This window comes from Numenius arquata, chromosome 4 (genome assembly GCF_964106895.1).
Source record: "Numenius arquata chromosome 4, bNumArq3.hap1.1, whole genome shotgun sequence".
NCBI classification, from domain to species: Eukaryota; Metazoa; Chordata; class Aves; order Charadriiformes; family Scolopacidae; genus Numenius; species Numenius arquata.
The window spans coordinates 76,172,971-76,194,223 of NC_133579.1; positions in this window are offsets into that span (position 1 = coordinate 76,172,971).

Below are 21,253 nucleotides of genomic sequence, written 5' to 3' on the forward strand. Positions count from 1 at the left end.
GGCTACAGAAGGATCAGTCTCTGCACACACAGTTTTCCATGTTGCCTCTGTTAAATGTAAGCGTGAGAGCATGGAGGAGCAGAGAAGGGAAGAATGAGTCATGTGAAATCCAGTTTTCGGGGGTCATTATAAAACATGCTGTGTCTGTGGAAGGTTGTTCTTTTTCTTGCTCTGAGTGGTCTAACTTCATCAGTGTTTCTGTGCTGCATAACACCGTCATTTTGCACCTCCAAAGCCTTCATTCGGCTGCAGGGTACCTTGTCTGTGCCTAAAGATAGCCCGGCGGCCAAGTGCTTAATATGAATAGCTAAACAAGGAATGCAAATATTATATTGTATCAATGCTACAGGAGTTTCAGAGGAGCGGAAAAAAGTTGTTTTGCTAAGTAAAGTATTTCACAGATAATAGTATATTTTAATACAGCTTTCACTCAGGGGTTCCATGTGACTGATCACAGAGAAGTCAATATTGTGTGACAACATCCATAATACGAGATTATGACAATGTTGAGATTTTTCCTCTCAAGTCTTTGTTCTTTGTGAGCTCTAAGAAATGGCTCACCCTCTAAACCACCAAATTCTAATTGGCAACTGATCTGTTGAAGTTCATTTCATGTTAAAGATATTTGTTGAAAAATGTCAGCTAAGGGTGTGTTTTGGAAGTCTTGGAAAAGGATCTTGAAAGTCAGTTCTCCAGTGCTAGACAAAGAGCTCAGGTCAACTTCATCATACTCTTCAGAGCAGATTTTGCAAGTGGGAAGAAGTTGAAGTCATTCTTGAAAATCATGACTTGATTTTGAAGCTTCAGCTTTCTACAACATCAGATGACATAACTAACATATGTTGAGATATGTTGGGTTTGATCATGTTTTTGCAGTTTCAGTTCACTAAGATAGTTTGTAAGTTTGTAAGAAAAAGGCATAGGCATTTGGAGTCCTACCACTCCTCTCCTAGATGAGCAGCAGGGAGTTTAAATCCTCCAGAAATCTAAACCCCTCTTTCCTATGAAGTCCTCTTAAGACATTTTTTACAGCTCAACTGTCAGTCTTCTGCATGCAGTAACAATTTTTTTGGATGCAGGATTCAATCCTGGAAAAAAATTTAACAAAACTGTGATGAGAACATCCTGGATTACCATTTTTGATGAGAGTAACAGATTTCATGACCATTTCATAATATTTTTTAACATTTAAAGGTTCACTGGGAGAGGCTTTCTGCTTAAAAATGTAACGTACTGCTTGGGCTTTATTCCATTTATGCCTTAATAGCCCAACAAAGCCATACCACAGAACTCGATTTCTCTTCTAGAAGGTCAGATATAGTGCCAAAGCCACCATATTCACCGATGGTATGGTGAACTACTTAAAAATATTGTCACTGTTACCGAGGCACTAAGTAGCAGTGTAGACAAGCTGTCTTTTGTATGACAAAATCTTTGCTATGACATTAATAAATACTCGCTATTTAATGTTTGTGATATTTGTGAGAAAGAGAAAATAATATTTTGTTACTGTAGCTTCTGAAATTAGCTTGAAGTGTGTTTCTTCCTATTTGCAGTTTTTATGTGCCTGTTTGTTTTGAAAGAGATATGAAAATGCGTTGCAACTTTGTTTTCATTGACATGCCATGTCGTTCTATGTCAGCCTGTAAAAAATTAATCATGGTAGTTTTATTTCTCTTAGAAGAGCTAAAAGCTTGTGCAGTCTTACAGAGGCTACAAGCATGAGACTATTCCTGTAGCTGTTTTTATGAGGATGTTTTCTAGCTGCTGAATATGTGTATTTTTAAAATGCAGTCATGTCAGCATTTTGAGATTCACCAGAATACTGTGCAAATTTGAAGCAATGGTAAATGATAACATGTCTGTTGAAACTATTCCCTGTATCTGGCAAGTTCTTGTAAACACACAAGGCTGCAAGTCTGTTGAACAAAAGGGATATTCAATTTCTTTAAAATAATTGAGAATTTAAAGTCCTACTTCAGTATCCATTTATGGATTTTTGTTTATGTAATTCCTTGTTTCATTTACTGTCACTGTCTTCTGTAACAAGTACGCAGCAAAAAAGATGTTTTGGATCTAGTTCAGCTGTATGCCACTATTTCTGGTTTCGTGGGTTATTACAGGAAGTACACAAAATACAGGCTGCAAGAACCCCATCTTGCAGCAGGAAAAAATACATCTAATGCAATTATTTAATTTATGATTATAAATCCAGAATGAGGAGAATGTTAGGGATCTCGGAGGACTTGTTGATTAATGTCCGTGAAGAACTTCAAAACGTGGAACGCAATTAGGAAGCCTTAATCTTTCTTCTTGGAGATCCTAAGGAAAAAATGAACAAAAGCTAGAGAAGTTCAAAGAAATTGCAGCACCATGCATGGTGCCCTGTTGTGTAGAAAGGAGACTGCTAAAGATTTCCCAGGAGCTTTCTGTGCTCCTGCTGTTTAGTTTTGATCTGAGCTGTGGCCAAGAATTCCAGAGAAATACACTTAAAACAGCGGTACCAGCAGCTGGTTCAGGGTGGGTTAAAGTGGTTTTAGTGGGAATCGGAATCAGAAGGGGGAAGCTGCTGTTGTGCTCCATGTAAAAGCTTCCCCCGTACTCTCTGGGTAGAAGCCTCACCAGCCCAGCTGGGATTGTGCTAGCAGAGCTTCTGGTTTGAGCTCAGGACATTTATACAGTGGTTGTTGATGATATTATTAAAACCTCACTACCCTGGTTTGTTGTCTGAACCCTTGTAGCCAGGGGCAAAGAGTTCTGCAATGGAAATTTCTTGGCAAGGCTTATTAAAGCGTCACCCCTTTTGACAGGCAACAAATGCCGAATCGAGGACTGCAGCGGTAGAGTCGGTATAGCACCAAGCAGCACTGCAGAGGACCAAGTTATTACGGCCACAAACAGGAACCAGACCCTAGGGAATCCCTCAGTTTCAAAATACATGCCTTCTAAATGTCATGGCGGTCCCAGCATTCATAACCGTAGCGTGTCAGTCATGACTGTAAGCTTGCCCAGCTAGTTTTCATGATTCAGTTAAGCATAACTTTGTCTTTTTTTTTCAGGCAGAGCCTGTGTGATTGCATCAAGGCAGTTTGTGTATCAGTCCAAAATTTTTGCTGTGACTTAGCTGTCAAATAGGAGAAGAAACATTTTCCCTAAAGCCATCTAATTTATTCATCACAGGTTTAAATTGCTTGAGTCTTTCTTGACTTTCAAAATGAGAAAATTCTCTATTTTCTCATCGTAGTATCATTTCATTAGGTTGAGAATTGAGTATTTAAAACAAATTATCTTTTGGTAGGTCAGGTCGGGAAAATTTGAGTGCAGTAAGCATTGAACTCTTTGTCTTTGTTTGTCTGTTGTAACAGCAATACCATCAACAGTTACATGTTTTTTTGCCTACTCTCTTCACAATGTTACTCAGATAGCTTCCGTTGTGTCTATCCCCTCTGTTTAAGGCAACATCCTCCTTCCAGAGGATGAGGTCTTAAAAGAATAGCCATATGTGAGGTATCATTTAAATTTGCACTTTCATCAAGTAAAAAACTAGTAAACAACTAGACGTTGTCTACCTGGACTTTGGTAAGGCCTTTGACACCGTCCCTCACGGCATTCTCCTGGAGAAACTGGAGAATCATGGCATAGACAAGTGTACCCTCCGCTGGATAAAAAACTGGCTGGATGGCCGTGCTCAGCGAGTTGTGATTAATGGAGCAAAATCTGGTTGGCGGCCGGTCATCAGTGGTGTCCCTCAGGGCTCAGTTTTGGGGCCAGTCTTGTTCAATATCTTCATTGATGATCTAGATAAGGGGATTGAGTGCACCCTCAGTAAGTTTGCGGATGACACCAAACTAGGTGGGAGTGTTGATCTGCTTGAGGGTCGGCAGGCTCTACAGAGGGACCTGGACAGGTTGGACCAATGGGCCAAGGCCAATGGGATGAGGTTTAATAAGGCCAAGTGCCGGGTTCTGCATTTCGGCCACAACAACCCCAGGCAATGCTACAGGCTTGGGGAAGAGTGGCTGGAAAGCTGCCCAGCAGAAAAGGACCTGGGAGTGTTAGTGGACAGCCGGCTTAACATGAGCCAGCAGTGTGCCCAGGCAGCCAAGAAGGCCAACGGCATCCTGGCCTGTATCAGGAATAGCGTGGCCAGCAGGAGCAGGGAAGTCATCGTGCCTCTGTACTCGGCACTGGTGAGGCCTCACCTCGAGTACTGTGTTCAGTTTTGGGCCCCTCACTACAGGAAAGACATTGAAGTGCTGGAGCGTGTCCAGAGGAGAGCCACCAAGCTGGTGAGGGGTCTGGAGAACAAGTCCTATGAGGAGAGGCTGAGGGAACTGGGCATGTTTAGTTTGGAGAAGAGGAGGCTGAGGGGAGACCTCATTGCCCTCTACAACTACCTGAAAGGAAACTGTAGAGAGGCGGGGGTTGGCCTCTTCTCCCAAGGGAATAACGACAGGACCAGTGGAAATGGTCTGAAGTTGCGGCAGGGGAGGTTTAGATTAGATATTAGGAAGAATTACTTTACTGAGAGAGTGGTCAAGCACTGGAACAGCCTGCCCAGGGAGGTGGTGGAGTCACCATCCCTGGAGGTATTTAAGAAACGTGTAGACGTGGCTCTTCAGGGCATGCTCTAGTGCCCGAGATTGTTGGTTTGTGGTGGGGTGTTGTGTGTGGGGTTTAGTTGATGGATGCTGCTTGCTTTTTTTTTTTTTTTTTTTTTTTTTTTTTTTTTTTTTTTGGGGGGGGGTGTTGTTGTTTGTTTGGTTTTGTGTTGTGTTTTTTTGTTTGTTTGTGTGTTTTTGTGTTTTGTTTGGTTTTTTTTTTTTTTTTTAATGTGGTTGGACTCGATGATCTCAAAGGTCCCTTCCAACCACTAAGATTCTGTGTGATTCTGTGATTCTGTAAAGGTCTCGATCTTTTTTCTGTTTGTTATTTTCTCATAATTTCCATTTCTTGTGCCTGCTGTTCATCGGTGTTTACAGAAACTGGTACTATTTATTCAGGACGATGGTAAGTCATCATTTGGATGATTATTAAGCAAACATTCAGTACTTCTGAGGAAAGAGTGTTTTTTCCCCAGAGCTCCCATCTGTCAGAACGCTGTCTTTTCATATGCTACCTTCTTTCTTCTGTTTGTTCTGGTTATTACTAAATTATTTTTCATGTTTGATTTGAAAATGGTATTGAATGCTCGCCAGGTTATACCAAATACTTTGGTAACATAAACTGCACCGTTAGTCTTAGAAAAAAGAGATCATCATCATACTTTTTTTTCTTGAGAAATCAAAAAGCTTTGCTTTTTTATGGCTAGGCATTTTTATATTTGCTCACAACCCTTGTCATGCTGCCTGGTTCTTCAACACCACCTGCCCGATCAACAACTGCAGAAGCCTCCCAGATGCATGTCCTCCTTGTGCAGTGCCTCCTTGCACACCCGAAGCCCTGCCTGCTCACATGCTGCCTGGCTCTGATGGCTTCCTCCGTAACTTCCTTTGACTCTGCTTGGCGCTGCTCAGTCCTCGGTGTCTGCTGCTGTTATGCCAGGCTTGGGGTGGGAGGCAGCGATTACGCCAGGTGCTGCAGGAGCGAATGTCAGTTCATCTTCCTTTTTCTCCAGAAGACAACACAGATGGAATGACATATTAGGTGCTAGTGACTGTTGATACTTGCTTTCATAGGATGGAAGGTCTGGGACGGGGGCCTGGGTGAAGAATTGCATGTGTAGCAGTGCCCAAAACCGAGCTGGATTGTTGAAACGCAAAAAGCAGTGAGGCATTTGAGGGTTTTTGGTCTAAACTTGTGTTCGTTCTTAGAGGTACTTTGCTGCCTTACCTCTGGCTTGGATGAAGTGCAGCTAAACGTACACAACTCACAACCGTGCAGCTGCTTCTTTACCACATGCTATCACTTGAATCCTTTTCACATAGTTCCTAAAACTATCTGAAGAATTTATTACCGTAATTTCTTTTTACAAGGGAAAATAATACAACTTTCAAAAAACACGTTTCCTGAAAGCAATTTATTTGCTTTAATTTCAAATTCTCCAGAAAAATTAATTCGTACAGGCTCTTAAAATCACCTGTGTAACATACAGTAATAGTTATAAAAATAGAAACCAAACAATGGAAAGAATTAGATTTTTGTTTTAATAAATCACAAACCAAGTGTGAGTATTAATTCAGAACACAAAACATTAAAATTGCTGTGACATGACAGCAAACTGAATTTTCTGCTAAAATTCCAAACTGTCCTCTGAAAAAGCTGTAAATACAAGGTCAACTTCAGAAAAGAGTCTGTTTATGAATTTCTTATCAAAACCATGTCAACTACAAGCTTTGCAGCATTTTCTTATGAAAGCTCAGGAGGATTCCTCTGCTTGATGTTCTGCCTGCATTACAGAATATTTTTTAATATTAATTAATTAATTAAATAATTAATCTACCCAACAGGTATTTTTACTGTGAATGTGTTTGTCACACGATTTAGTAATTTAGTTTTTCTTTGGTATTTTTGTTATGGAATATTGATTCAGAGCTTAAACTTGGTGAATATATGAAATTAAATCAAAATAAAAGCATTTCTCCATAACTTCCTGTCATTTTAAGAAAGCAAGCCTAGCAGTTGTTACCAGTAAGGATTGATTATTTTTTGGTCAGTATCTGATCAAAATCTTATCTCGGGATGCAGCACCTAATCTAAAGTTCACACTAACCTACCTCTTCTTGTACCTTTACGGATTACAGTAGCCCTCTGGGCTGTGCCAGGGCTTTTTTCATTGCTGACAGTGTCTCCTGCTGCACTGCAAAACCTCCTCAGTCTGCTGCAGGCACTTGTAACCCAAGCGGGTCTGCCTTTTGGGGGCGCGGAGCAGAGTTTGTTAGCTTTGGCTAGTCAATGGGAATTATAGAGGTTATTGGATGATCCCAAACTACGAGTGTGCGAAAGCAGTCTGACTGAACAGCTAAAGGACCTTTTTCTAATTAGCTAATAGTTTTCATGTGGCTCATGAGCCAAGTAGAGATGGTCTCTGTGCAATGCAAATCTTGATCTGTTGGCTAAAGCTGGTCAAACCCCGGGGCTAAAATGTGTGTCAATGCTCAACTAGCTAATAATATGAGAATACAGAACAGAAATAAGTTAGTTTATACTTGAATATTATGCATTGGTTGACCCTATGAAGCTGCTATTTGATTGTCTTTATCTAGAAATAAGAAATTATCTAGAATAAAGTATAAACTAAGAAAATTCTTTCTGATTGTTTTGAAGTAAAACACTGATCTCAATTATGAATTGCAGAGATTAACACTGGGATTGGTATTGCGTGGATAAAATCCTATGTCTGAAATGGAAATAGAAGATTTCCCCTTAAAAGAAGATCAGTTAAAAGAAGACAAATGTACTTCAGAATGAAAGCAAATTTGGGGAAGCTATAGAGAAGCACTGCAGGCTGTGAAAATACTTCGACAGAAATGCTGAATTTGGGGAATGGTTAATAACAGAAAAAGAGAGCTGAAAAGGCTTTCAACAAATTTTGCTTTTATAGGTCAGAGATGTATTTAAGAAAAAGACTAACAAATTGAAGCTGTGGAAGGTGACACTGTCTTTGAGACATTCAAAGTGAGTGCATCTCTTAATGTACTCCCCAAGATGAATTACCACTCCCTGATACGATTGCCCCATGTACTCAAGGTTCTGATTACCACTGTTTTGACTCAAACTTTTGTGTTAGAGGCCATCTTTATCTCTTCCGTTGCATAGGTGCTGTCATGACAAATCGAGCCTATCACAGCTAAAGAGCTGTAGCAATCCTGTAACTGTCAACTGCAAGTCAAGGACCAATGTTTCTTCTACACATCCTCGGGTCACAGGCCTAAGAATTAATTTCTGTATGAATAAATCACCTTAGCGTATGCTTGCCTTTTGGGAGTCAGCCAACCCAGTCTTTGTAGCCAATAATCGTTTGGAACTTTTTTGGCCCATGATTCAGTTCTCATAAGACAGGAGATTTGGGAAGCAGTTGTTTTCCAGAAAGAAAAACATGTCAGGATAACTCATGGTTCCTACCGAAACATCAGTTTCCAGAACTGTAGGTAAGATATAGTTTGCTTGAGGTTCAGTTAGATGCTCAGCACTTCCTTCATGGCAGACCCTTCAAAAGGGTTACAAAAGAAGATTAGAAGTCCTAATTCTCTCTCTTCCACCACTGACTAAAGCTGAATAACAAAACACGCACTACTGTAGATCAAAAATACCTTCTATTTATAGCAAATCAGAACCAGACTCCTTGAACTATGATATATATATTTTCTAACTAGCACTGTACTTTTTCCAAGATGCTCTTGTTTTCTTGTGCTTTAAAAGGCTCAGCTAATGTATTTTTCTCATATTTATATTACCAAGCACAGACTTGCAGTTGCAGTGTGTTATATATTATATGCTTGAAAGCTGTGTCATTCCCATCGTGCTTCTAGGTTTGTTGGATTAAAAGCATTAAGAGATGCTTCTTCTCAGTCTTCTGCTTTCAAACAAAATCAAGGCATAATTTATGCTGAAATCTCAAATTTGTAAATAATTACATTGGCTATCTTAAATCCATTTTCCGCATATATGTACAGTTTGCCAAACTAAGAGTCACATTATTGCCATGAGAATTCTCTCCCTGAGATCCAGAGCTCCCATTCCAGCCCATATGGGCATACCCAAGCTCACTGGTGTGGGTACCAGCAGTGACAAAGCTGTTGAGAAGCTACCAGTGTGAAGGCCTTGGCTTCTGCTATTTGTCCTGACCCAGCTTCGATACTGTGCAGCTTAAAGCTTTAGCTACTGGAGGTACAAGCAAGTTTGAATTTTCCTCTGAAGGCCTGCGTGATCATACACTACATTTATATGAGTGTTGCTCTGGTGATTTCCATTTCTCCCTTTTTGGACCCTCTTGCCAGTGCAGTACAGTAGGAGTGACCCTCTGTAATTCTACAGATTTCAGCCACGGTTTGCCTGTATGTGAATCCAGGTGTTGAAACTGTTTTTATGCCTAGAAATTTTCCCATACGAAAACATATTGCTCCATCACCTCATTCAGTGGGTGCCAACTGCTACCAGTGTGTGGTTAATCTTCTCAGGTGGGTTGTGGTTGGCGAGCAAGAGATGGAAAGCATGTCTAAAATGCAGTGATGTGTAGGCTTGGAAGTCATAGGCGTTTACACTTTGGGAAGCAAGACGGGGTCCTGAGGTGCATCTTCTTTTTGCCTTCTAACCCTCTGACTGTGGTTAAAAACAATTCTTTTTTCAAAATCCCACCTGCCTCCTCCTGTCAGGGAGCGCCAGCCTCACCTCACCCAGCTTCTCTGGGTCATTGTTCTGACGGATGAGCCAGGAACAGAGGCAGAGTCAATCACCTGTGGTAGTATTGTCATTAAAAACCTCCAGGCCCCAATCTGGATAGGACCCTGCGTGGACTTGACTGACATTTTGAAGCTTTGCTGCTTTTAAATTCCCGAACGCCCACTGAGTTCAAGCCCTATTAGCATCTCAAGCAGGAACATCTTTCCCAAATGCGGGGGCAGTGCAATATCAGCACGGAGTAGACAAGAGAGAAGTATGCAGAGCTGCATATGTATGCAGGCTGTAGCAAAATCAGTAATTTTCCATTCATAGAGAATGTGAAGTTTATCACCTTTTTCTTTATGGTTTGGAGCTGTGCGGTATTTGCATATTAACAATGCAATAGCATATGAAATTTAGGCTAGAAAATATTGAGGGTAGAAAATGCAGATATACTTCATATCATACCAAGGCAGGGAAGTCAGATTATTTATGATTGTCCTATTGAAATTAATCATAATAATTAAATTAATCATATCTATTTACCTCTGTAAAGTGAATCTCACTCTTTGGTATTTTTCAGATCAGATTTCAGATTTCTGACTTTCATTTCCCTACTTTATCTGTCTGAAGCAGTTGAAATGACACAAATGTTTTAAGAAAATGGTTTATCCTCCATTTTTTGCTATCTTATTGGGTTTTTTTTAACATTTACAAGGGTTGAATATTTATTCTTTTGAAATACTCAGCACAATTCTAGCTCATGCAAAAACCAACACACTTAACAAGAAATAATTGGAAGTAATTCACATGTAAAACAATAAGGAATAGTTCTGTCCAATTTGACACCATGTGATTATAACTTGGTCTCCAGAAGAACTGTCTGAGAAAGTGTATATGCTTTAGGTTTCAAAACCAGCTTACAACGTATAGTAGAAATAATTGTATTGGACCCACTATTGGAAGATCTGAAACTCAAAATTCTGTTACGCTGACTGTATTTAAAAGCATTGACAAGCTCTCTTTGAACTGAATTTGTCAGGCAGTTGGAATAATCAAGATTTTCTGCTAGAGCTGTTTTCAACAGTTGAATAGTTAAACCAGTTAATTGAAACTGTGACACCGTAGAATAAAGATGAACTGAACCTGATGGAGTGTATTCTGATGGTTCAATCATAACAGAAACTATTAGGAGGGCTTGAAGAATTAATTGGATAATGTGAGGGGAGGAAGAACTGGCAGATATAAAAATGAGTGATTTTTTTTTTTTCTTTTAGGAAAAGAGTGTGGGTTTAGATCATCTGTATGAGGGGCACCTATGTACCATATGATACACAAGTCCATGAGGTAGTATATTTTACAGTCTGGCAATTCACAGATTTTTACATTTAGTGTACTATTTCAAAATCAAAACCACTTTGAAAGATTGTGTGCCCACAGAAGGGAAATTCTTGCCATAATATTGAGATACTCAAGTGGGTGGGATTAGGGGCAACAAAATAAATGTTGAAAGAGAGTCCTCCTTTGGGCAGAGTGTTGAAGAGAAAAGTTATTTGCATATGGAAGTCCAGGAATGTAAAGGATTGGGCTAGGAAAACAAAGGCCAGTGTGACAGTTCATTGTTTGCGTGGCACAAGAAAATTACAAGGACAGGCGAAGGCAAACTGTTTTAAGAGTTGTCTGTGCTCTCTTGCCTATTCCCCATAAATCACACACCAAGAATAAATCCACTGCTGGTGTGTGAAGTGTTGCTATTTTCAGTCTGCCTGAGAATCCTTTACCTGACATTTCTAACCTTGACATCAGGGGCTTAAGCGCAAGTTTAAATAATATTCTTTAAGAGAGGCCATTAGCTCTGTTTGACCTGGCTTTTATTCCTTCCTTGAGTTGGTATGGGTCTTGATGTTCCTACAGCAGTATTTAATAACATTAGGCAGGGCCACCTGACATATGAGAGTGAGCATTTGGGCTGAATCCTCAGTGTGTACAATTTGCAGGGTCCACAGGCTTGGAGTAACCAAGGGCTACAACAAACACATCTACTTTTGGTTATCACCTACTGCTTTGCTACCCTATTCCTAAAGACTCTCGAAAATCATAGTAGCACTGTGAATGGCCATTAATTCTTATTTTATTTTTGTTCTTTGGGTCCTGCTGCTCTCAGGAGAACATGGGAATTACTAATATGGTCTGTAGTCATATTTATGATCAACCATGTGTTGAACAATTTAGTCAATGCTTTGACTTTAGAGATGATGTGGATTAGATTTCCTAAGAAAGGTGGAAGGGTCTTGCATTATAGCGTATGTAGATAATCAATAACAAAAGTTCCAATATTTTTGTATTCTATTGTATTCTATTTACAGTAAACGTGTCCCTGCTTACACCAAGAATTGGCAGCATGAAAAAGGTCAAGGTGCAGCTTTTTTCCTGGGTTGCTCTCTTAATTAGTTTGATAGAAAACACCATCTGAGGTTTCTGCTGAGAGAGCAAAAAACACTTTTGGTAAATGTCTTTTCCAGAAGAACATACTACTCCAATCTTGAAAACGAGCAGCAACGTTGCAACGAGGTTGCAGACCTTTCTTTTCTCTTCAGGAATATCATGCCTTTCCAGTGACTTGTGACCTGGTATGTGAACAAAGGTAAGAGGAAAGGATAATGTACTTTGTTTTGAGTGAAAGTGTTATATAGGAAAATACCATGCAAAATTCAGTTCTGCTGAATGTGTGCTCTGACATTAGCAGAAGTTTCAGTGTGTAGAATTTGGTGTGTTTGTGTAATATAAAATCACCACTAGATGGTACTTTTCAACAAACTGTAGTTGACTTAAAACAGCTGGTCCTTCTGTAACTGCCTTCAGGCATGAGGAGAGGCCTCCAAAGGGTTGTGCTTGTTTATATATGTTTTGTTTTGTTTTCTTAAGTCATCGTTTTATCAATAATGTACAGGTTTGAGTCTTGGGAGGGTGGACAGAATGTTATTTAATCCAGAATTTGCAAATAGTCTGCATGATGTATTTTAAATCTGTAACACTTTGAAGGGAAAGACTCAGGCTTTTCTTGGCGGTGTGACTAATGTTTTAGATGCCCTCCTCTTTTTGCAGGGATGCCATCAAAGCATGCTGCTGTGAACCGTACGGGCAGGTGTGCCTGTGGCTGGGGTATGAGTCCGCTCCTCTGAGCCAGTCATGACTTGAGCTAGCAAGGTTCAGCTCAGACAAGAGGTTTTACTTGCTGACTAGCCAGTGAAGCTTCTCGGGCAAAAGAAATGAGTATGTTGTATTTATTTAAAAGATGGTAAAGCAATTTCTTTCACGTGTAGCAATTTCTTTCCTGCAGCCTTGTTTAGCAGTTGTAGGGGTCTCAGAGCTTTCTCAGCACTGCTGTCCTTGCAAGCTGATAATGTTTCTAAGCTAGGTGCAGTATTCCGCTGTTATTCCTAAGAACATACCATCTGTGTGTGTGTATATATATGTTATGCAGAAATAAAACTCTTTTATTTTCATAGTTTTTTCAACAGTTGGAATATTATTAGTAAAGCAATGCAAACAAGTTTGTCTCAGCTATGTATGAGATACTCATATCCATGAGATCGACTCTTAAAACTGGTTTAAATTCAGAATATCTATTTCAGATAGTTTATTTTAATTTTGCTTTTTAGAGAACAGCAATAGGCCTTGACATTTATTTCTATTTCATTTTAAACGTCAATATGTAATCACTTGTAGGATTCACTTAATGAAACTCAATCTCTACTCTTTAGAAGAAGCTTTTTATGATTTATAACATAGGTTCCTTACAAGAGCAGTTTGCTATTCTTGCATGTAAAAATTGCATTAAGGTTAAAACATTAGACACTGCATTAAGACACTCACAAGCTATTTACACTTCTATATTTTATTCTGGAGATGGAAATTTCACTGGAAACAATATGAATCTTTTTACCATTCTATCTTGATAAATCAACTCCAGTAGTCTCTCCAGTCAAAGAAGCTCCTATTCTGTGGTCTTCTGTTTTCAGATATTTAACTTTAAAAAAAAGGCAAATATTGACACTATCACTTTTAATTGCTTTGTTTCCATTGCTTTGTTCTCCTTTGCTGTCCTGCTGTGTTTTATCCACGTGTCTTCAATGTTTTGATAATTTGCAGCACAGTTTCTCCTATAATTTTAAGAAACATTAAACTATTATAACAATTATGCCAGTGATTTAAATTTGCTTTTATCCTCCACTGAAATGATGGAAGTGTCTTAGTGAAAGAATAGCTTATATACACCACACTTGTAAAGAAATATCTGTAGAACTGCAGTGCCCCACAGTTCTATTTTTTTCCTCCAAAATTGCTATGAAAACGGCATAAACAAAATGCCATGTTTCACTTTTGTTTAAAATCTAATTATTTTTCAGGATTGTTAAAAAAAAACCCAACCCAAACCTGAATTAATAAAATAGATATAACTCCCTTTTTTATTTGTGCTTTTACATGTTGAAGATCCTGAGTTACAGAACATTTACTTCTACGAAAGAGCAGGAAATTATATGTCTATCCTCACACTGCTTTGCATTACAAAAGCAAATAGAAGTTGTTGCAGTATCTAAGTGGTATTTATTTGTTTTTCAAATGATGGGAAACATACTTTTCATTATTATTTTTCTTTCATGTCACTGGAACTTTCTTTTAAAAACAAATTTATGAAGTTACTTTTGTTTATATGATGTGCTGGATTGTTATGAAACAGATATCATATAATAAGCCAATACTGTAGTATTACATTTTTAGAGTACATAATGGAATTGAAACTGGCCAGGGATGTCAAAGACAACAAGAAGGGCTTCTGTAGGTACACAGGTGACAAAAAGAAGACTATGGAAAATATGAGCTCATTGCTCAACAAAATGGGGTACCTGGTTATATAGGACATGGAAGAAGCTCAGGTATTCAATGCTTTCTTTGCCTCAGTATTTACTAGCAGGAATACCAGACCCCATGCACCAGGAGGAGACTGGAATAAGGAAGATGCACCCTTAGTGGAAGAGGATCTGGTCAGGGAATACTTAAGCAAACTGAACATACATAAGACCGAGGGCCCTGGTGGGTTGCACACACGAGTGCTGAGGGAGCTGGCTGATGACATTGCAAGGCCACTCCATAATCTTTGCTCAACCATGGTGACTGGGAGAAGTGCCCAAAGACTGGAAGAAAGCAAATGTCACTCCTGTTTTCAAGAAAGGCAAGAAGGAAGACCCAGGGAACTACAGGCTGGTCAGCCTCACTTCTATTCCTAGGAAGGTGATGGAGCAACTAATCCTTGAAACCATTTCCAGGCATATGAAGGACAAGAAAATCATCAGCAGTGGCTTAACCTAGGAGAAGTTGTGCTTGATCAATTTGATGAACTTCTATGATGAAATGACTGGCCTGATAGATGAGGGGAGAGCAGTTGTTAATGTCTACCTGGATTCAGTAAGACCTTCAATGCTGTCTTCCGTAAGATCCTCATAGAGAATCTGTCGCTGTAGGGGCTGGATGAGCAGACAGCGAGGTTGGGGCTGAATAGCCAGGCCCAGAACGTGGTGGTCAGTGGCATAAAGTCTGGTTGGAGGCCAGTAACTAGCAGTGTACCCCAGGGTCATTACTGGGTCCAGTCCTGTTTAACATCTTTGTTAGGGATTTGCATGATGGGGCAGAGTCTACCCACAGCAAGTTTGACACAAAAGCAAGATGACACAAAACTGGGAGGAGCGACTCCACTGATATGCCAGAGTGTTGTGTTGCCATCCAGAGTGCTAGAGAAATGGGCTGATAGGAACCTCATGAAATTCAACAAGAGGAAGTGCAAAGTCCTGCATCTAGTGAGGAACAACCCCATGCACCAGTATATGCTGGGGACCACACAGCTGGAAAGCAGCTTTGCTGAAAAGGCCCTAGGGGTCCTGGTGGACGCCAAGTTGGACATGAGCCAGCAATGTACCCTCATGGCAAAAAAGGCTAATGGTATCCTGGGCTGCCTTAGGCCAAGTAGTGCCAGCAGATCAAAGGAAGTGATCCTTCCCCTCTGTTTAGCACTGGTGAAGCCACACCTGGAGCAGTGTCCAGCTCTGGGCTCCCCAGTACAAGAGAGACATGGATATACTGGAGAGGGTCCAGCAAAGGGCCACAAAGGTGATGAAAGGACTGGAGTATCTCTCCTATGAGGAAAAACTGAGAGAGCTGGGACTGTTCAGCCTGGAGAAGAGAAGGTTCAGGGGGGATATTATCAATGTCTATAAATGTCTATAAATCCCTCTGAAGGGAGGCTGTAAAGAAGACAGAGCCAGGCTCTTTTCCATGGTACCCAGTGACAGGACAAGGCAGTGGGCATGACCTGAAATACAGGAGGTTCTCTCCAAACATAGGAAGCACTTTTTTACTGTGAGAGTAACTGGCACAGGGTGCCAGGGGAGGTTGTGGAGTTTCCATCCCTGGAGGTATTCAAAAGCCATCTGGACACAGCCCTGAACAAGTGGCCCTGCTTGATCAGTGAGGTGGGACCAGATGACCTCCAGAAGTCTCTTCCAACTTCAACCGTTGTATGATTTTTTTCCCCAAGATTTTCAAGAATACAATAATTTAAGAATTTATAAGATAAAGTGGAACACAATATTTTACATCCTTAAAGCTAGTTATTTTATAAGTGTTTGTGTATTTAGTTTTTTTGCTGGTACACTTCTACAAAAGCCTTTTCTGTCTTTTTTTTGGTTTACATTTATTCTACATTAACCTATTCATAGTTGTGAAAATTATTTTAATGTGTCATTGCTATGCAAGTTATTTATCAAATGTAAGTCTACTTCCAGTATCAGTCCCAAAGAACTGTATTTGTATTATTTACACAAAAATACTTTTTTTCTAAAGCTACGCTTTTTAAACATCTTTTAACGTGTTGCTCAGCACTGAACTAATTACTAAAATATATAGCCTTAATAACAACAGCTAATAAAATAGGCAATTTATTCAATAAATATACATAAATTTCTTTCATTTGAAAATAATGTAATCAGAATAAGGAATGGAAAGTAGTAAACTCAGGTTGAATTGAAGATATAAGGGGAAATGTGAAATCCCTTGGGTGCTTTCCCTGGCAGAAGAAGGGGAAAATAGAGGCTGAAAGCAAGGAGGACTGACCAACACCATGTGCAATTTGCTTCAGATGTCTTTTTGGCTGGCCAACCAGAAAACCTGCCATTGGCTAAGGCTTCGCCTTAGAAGGTTATTTTTCTCAGTGTGGCAGAGGACTAATCTTTTCCTGAGTTTGATGTGATTTGGGCTTCTGTTGCAGCTTTTACTGTTTGGAACCAATTTTTCTGCATGGTTAAATTTATTCTTTTGAAATTCATGGTGCCTGTTACCTCAGCATCTCAGATTGGTAGATATGTGATGGCTCAAAAGCTGAAGGGCATGCCAGGAGCATTCAGTTCAGCTGCAAATAGTGGCAGTTCCTGCTTCAGTTTGGCATGAAGGTGTTCCTTGACTGAACAGGCAGATGGACTAAAATACTGGTTCTCAGATACACCAAACCTTACAGAAGGGATTGTGAGTAAAATCTAAGAGGGTTTTGAAGAGCATTCTGTTCTGACTGAGCCTGTGCCACTGGCAGAAGTTACAGTGAGCTTAAATAGATGAAGTAGTAAGAGTTTGCTATTTCAGGTCCTTTTGGGTGCATCTACTTTACTGTTTTAGTCAAAATGTAGAGTTCACACATTTTTTCAAGTGAATCTCCCAACTGTGCCCCCTTACTGCACTTCAGTTCCCGTTGTAGAACGGTCTTAAAGCACATGACTCGGATTGCACTGGGAAGAAACAAAGCTGGAAGACGTGTCTAGATGAATATCTCATGAGAGTATCTGATGCCAGCTGGCATTTGATCCATAGGATCAGGCTAGCACTAAGTAAAACTCCTGAAATGTGTGTAGTGTGGAGACTGGGACCTTACCTCCAGCTGTTTCAGCCATTGGGCCATGCTGCTCGGTGATGCAGTCTACATTTTAGGAGTGGATACATAAAACCTCAGCCCACAGAGGTAATCTGAGAGGTTGGTAATGTCTACTGGGAGGGGAGGAAGAATAAAGCAAGTCTGTTTGTAGGTGATATGGATCTATTTCCATGGGGGTTTTGGGGTAAAGAGCTTGCTTTAAGTGTTAAACCTTAAGTTTTTAAACAAAGGAATAATCTGCTTTCTTCATGCGTTTGGAGAAGCAGGACTTTGTGTACATTAGTTGTCAATGACATTAGCATTTAAAATTCGCTTTTCACATGAATGGCTGTGAATATTGGCTGACTGCTCCATGGCAGATACACCACAGCAGAACAATGAACAACAATGAAGATACAACAAAGAAGAACATTGTTAATACTTTTTCCATTGCTGTGTTTTCTTGTCCTGTATACCTTTAGCTCTCTTCTGGTTTGGATTTAAGATATTTAAAATAGTGACCTTATTACATTTTTAAGTATTTTTTTATTATTTTGATCAAGCCTCAGCGTCAGGACAGGCAGAAAAAGCTGCCCATAAACATACTTAGATATACCAAATACCAGAAATAAAAATAAGAGGAGAAACATATGAAAGAATACAAACTCAGGTATTGGAAGGTTTATTTTCTCCTTGTACTGGGAATTGCTATTGTTATTTTATTCACTTTTTCCATCATCTTGGTTAGCGTAAGCCAACTTTTTTATTTGTGAGAACTAGACACCGATTTCAGTGTCTGATTTGACCTTCTGGTACCTGTGGAGATGACTGGGGAGGCTTTGTTCCCCAGGGTGTTCTGCTTTTATGTGGCAGAAAGCTTTTTCTCTCTGCTGTTGGTAGCACAACTCCTCTGCTTGAGATACTCAAATGCCAGTGAAAATAAGAAGCTTCTCAGGAGCCTGCTCATGAGGTATACCGAGTCCTACCCTACTGCTCGTAGGGTTGATGGGGTGTTTGGTGATAATTTTTGAACCAGAGCACCTGATCCGTCTGATTTAAAGTAGAGGAAAGCAAGTGTTTATTTGTAATGTAATTTAAGGAAACATGTTGCAGCTGATCAAGATTTGGGGCTGGGTGTGTTTTTGAAAGTGGAGCACAAGGATAATGTTTTGTTGTCATTACTTGCGCGCTTGCTCAGGATCCTTTGGTGCCTCCATTCCCTTGGGCTCTGGCCTGTGTGGAACATCAGAGGACAGCTCCATGGCACCAGTCCTCTGCTGAAGCCAGAATGAATGAAGCCAGAAACTCACCAGCACAATTAGGCTGGGGGTGCCCTGCCTGCTTCCAGGAGGAAGCAGGAGCCTGTCAGAGGGGTGGGCTCCCCATTTTGCTTGCTATTCCATGCAGGGCTCTGTCTTATCAGAAGTAGCATTGTACTCAGATGTGGGCAGAGAACATTAAGACTTCTGTGCCCTTCCTAGACAGCATTTTTCTAGCTCCTTTTAAGGGTAATATTAAAACTTCAGACTTACCAAGCTATTGATTGGTTCCGGCTCAGTTACATTAATTTGCAGGGTTTACACTGCACTATCCTTAAGAAACAGTTACTTTAAAAAGGGTGAAAATGGTAACCTTAGAGATGCTTATGTATATGTACTGAGTTTAGTTGTCCTTGCATTTAAGCCTATTCATACTTTGATACAAATAATTTATTTTTCTTTTTTGAGTTTCTGGGTGAGTTAAGGAGAGAGAAGACCATTGTTTATTAAGCGTGGTACACAGTGTGTTTATTTTCATCCCATGTTCTTAACTTCCTCTGGCCAAATCTAAGGCAAAAGTAATGACAGATGTCATATATATGCCACCTCGGCCTCAAAAAGGCTGCCCATGAGTACCAAAGGGGATTATGTGTCAATGAGAGGGCTTTTTACAGCCAGCATCATGGCTGAAATCTTGTGCTCTTTTGGACTTGTGGTGAGTTCTTGCTGTAGCTCTATTCTTCATTACGTGAGAATAACTCCAGACACATCAGCTGAACTAAGAATATTACTGAGTCATTTACTGTTGGGACTTTAAAAATTTTTTTCCTAGTGTGCACACTCACTAAATAAATGTGTAAGATTATGCTACCTGAAGTAGACATCTGTATAAACCTAATGCCAGTCAGAGTCATAACTGAATATACCAAGGGGTCGGTATAGTTTTAATTAGGAGCATATTAGGCTAATAGTTAAGAATCATGTAATTGAATTAATTATATCAGTTTTCCAACCTATTCTGACATCACTCTGCACATCCAATTAGTGCTAAAACCTGAGCTAGAAACTACTAATGACTTCTATGTGTTAAAATTGAGAGCGTGTAGGTGGAAATTTTAAAACATTTTTCCTGCTGAGGTGTAACTTGTTTCTCTAGGCCTTTCAGTGCTGTGTATAAACAAACAAAGTAGTTCACTGCATTATTTAATTTAGAAGACACCGTTTATTCATCTAAAGTTGGAGACGTTTGAAAGTATCAGTGTATTTGACAATTAGACCCATAGCCTGTTTTGTTGTTTTAAAAGGTAATCTTAGGAATACCTAGTTTTATCCAGCAAGGATGACTAGAGTGAGTTATCCCTTTTGACATGAGGGGTTGGACAAAATTGTATGGTTTTGCAGGTAAACAGGGAGTTGAGGTTAAAATCTAGTTGTCTGAAAACTTAAAAAGCAACCATCGCCTTTCAAAAAGGAACGTGTGAAGTCACACACATTCACTTGGGTCACACCAACCCCCTGCAGCGCTACAGGCTTGGGGCAGAGGGGCTGGAGCTGCCCGGCAGAAAAGGACCTGGGGGTGTTGGTCGACTGTGGGCTGAACATGAGCCAGCAGTGTGCCCAGGTGGCCAAGAAGACCAACAGCATCCTGGCCTGTGTCAGGAACAGCGTGGTGAGTAGGACTCGGGAGGTGATGGTCCCCCTGTACTGGGCACTGGGGAGGCCCCACCTCCAGGGCTGTGTCCAGTTTTGGGCCCCTCACCACAAAAAAGACATTGAGGGGCTGGAGCGGGTCCAGAGAAGGGCAACGGAGCTGGTGAGGGGTCTGGAGAACAAGCCTTGTGAGGAGAGGCTGAGGGAGCTGGGGGTGTTCAGCCTGGAGAAAAGGAGGCTGAGGGGAGACCTTCTCGCTCTCTCCAACTCCCTGAAAGGAGGGTGTAGCCAGGGGGGGTCGGTCTCTTCTCCCAAGGAACAGGCGATGGGACAAGAGGAAACGGCCTCAAGTTGTGCCAGGGGAGGTTCAGATTGGAGATTAGGAAAAATGTTTACATGGAAAGGGTTCTTAAGCCTTGGAATGGGCTGCCCGGGGAAGTGGCTGAGGCACCATCCCTGGAGGGATTTAAAAGACGGGTTGACATAGTGCTGAGAGACATGGTTTAGTGATGTGTTGTTGTGGGGTTTTTATTGTTTTGTTTTTTTTTATCAGAGTTAGGTTGATAGTTGAACTAGATGATCTTAAAGGTCCTTTCAAACCTAGACGATTCTATGATTCTAAGTCCTGAACCCTAGGGTAAAAGTCAAGTCTTTTGGTTCCTTGTTCCCCTAGATAATCAGTTCTGTCCAAAAAAACCCCTTTCAAAGCTTCTTTTCAGAGCTAATTGCCCTTTGGTAAGCCTGTGCCTTCTTTTTCCTTCTTTATTGTCTTTACTGCTATTTTCTTCCCCTTCTCCCTTGACCCAAACCTGCACAAAGCAATATCCATGACAAGAGATGACAAAACGCTTGCATGTGTTTGGCATGTGCTTTTATTCTCATTGGGACATTTGCTGATCTGGTGTTGCCAGACTCTCTTGTTTTATGAAAAATATTTCTTTCAGCTCTGGAAAATACAGGAAGTGGTTATCTCTGCAGATCCACATATCCAAACTTTAGGAAAACGCTGAAGGACCAGGATTAAAAGCATTTGTTTCCTACCATTCAGTTTTATAAGCATCATTTTTAA